General features: G+C 45.4%; 1 non-coding gene across 1 annotated transcript; it reads right to left on the reverse strand.

The window, feature by feature from the left end:
- Positions 1 to 212: 212 nt before the first annotated feature.
- Positions 213 to 270, reverse strand: LOC148826010 (U7 small nuclear RNA). The gene has a single exon (XR_016093276.1). It is a non-coding gene; the product is annotated as a U7 small nuclear RNA (small nuclear RNA).
- Between the last annotated feature and the right edge of the window lie 1,263 nt (positions 271 to 1,533).

Consider the following 1,533-nt stretch of genomic DNA (forward strand, 5'->3'; position numbering starts at 1 on the left):
CTATACTGTGCTGATCAATTGGAAACCAAAAGGCGAAAAAGACACGTTCCCTCACCTAAGGTTGAATATTAGGAATCAAAACTGCTCGAGTGTATGGAAGCACACAGCTTTATCAAGATTTCCAAGTGCAAGATCTTTTTATTAATAGAAGACCCTATTTATGTTGTATGAGAAATATTAATATTAATACAGAATCTTTTTTCACCAAATAAATGGGCTTCCTGACTTCAGAAAGCCTTCTAGACAAATACTAAAAGAGCAAAAATTCCATTTGGTAAATGAAATGAAAACACATACCCTACCAAACCTCGAGTACAGGCCATTCAGGGTGATAATACAAAACCATTTATAATTCAACAAATAAAACCTGTCAACTGGTAATCACCACTTATCATAAAAAAATAAGTAGCAATACACAGTAGGTGACTCTTGGGTGCAAGTTAAATCCATGCAAGAAGGGGTTTAGTGTTATATTTCCAAATCAGATATGCAAATGAGAGATCTGGCCCAGCCAATCTCAAAGCTCCCTTGGTCTGGAATGGAGCTGCTCCCCTCTTCTAGTTATTCACACTGGAGTTAGGTTACATATTAGCACATTTCATCTAACAGTTGCTCCAGAAACAAAAAACGTAAAGAAATGACCTGGAATGTGACCTCACCTATTAGAATGTAGTTCAACAGATAACTTGAAAACCTTGTCATAAGATTTTTTTTGTTCTACAAAATATACTTTATTCCGCAAAAAAAAAAACATCTCAAAAGGAACATCTCACACATATTAACACTCCATGTAATAAAAAACAACGACGTAACGGAGATTGATTGTCCGTTATCAATCTTTGCAAGTGGGGGCGAATTTGAGCATTTAACAGAGTTCCTCCAAACCTAGCACTTGCTATTTTCCTTTAATCCCTGTATAGGGCCCAAAGTCCTTTCCAGCGCTCCCTCGCCGTGGGGAAACCCCATTTGGCGACTAGGCGCTTCGTCCTCCTCCTGAGGTCCGATGGGCTCCCGCAGCGCCCGACAGAGGTTGCAGTAGAAGATGCAGTCGAGTTTCATGGGGAAATGTGGGACATCTCGACCCCCTTCCTCGACCGGCTGACACATCCGTGATGTACTCGTACTTGCCGCCCCAGACGAAGCCGAAGATCATCCCTTGCAGCGCTCGTCTGAGTCTGGCCGGCAGCGGGTACACCACCGCCGGGTAAACCAAAGCCGGCAGGATGTCTGCTTTCAACACCATCACTTTCCCTGTGTAGGACAGCGACCGCGTTTTCCACAGACCCAGCTTCGCGTTCACCTTGGCGATCCTCTTGGTCTAGTTGTTGGTCTCGTTGTCCTGGCTCTGGAAGGAAACCCCCAGTATTTTGAGGGGCTCTGTGCAGAGCTCGAGACCCTCCGGCGCCGTCGTCCTGTGCTTCCAGGGCCCGAAGAACTTCAGTTTGCTCTTTCGGCGGTTGAGTTTCGACCCCGAGGCTCTGGAGTTTTGCTCCATGACCTGCAGGGCCCTCCTCAACCCCCTGTCTGACCTCA

Source organism: Atractosteus spatula, chromosome 10 (assembly GCF_055471065.1).
Source record: "Atractosteus spatula isolate fAtrSpa1 chromosome 10, fAtrSpa1.hap1, whole genome shotgun sequence".
Taxonomy (NCBI): Eukaryota; Metazoa; Chordata; class Actinopteri; order Semionotiformes; family Lepisosteidae; genus Atractosteus; species Atractosteus spatula.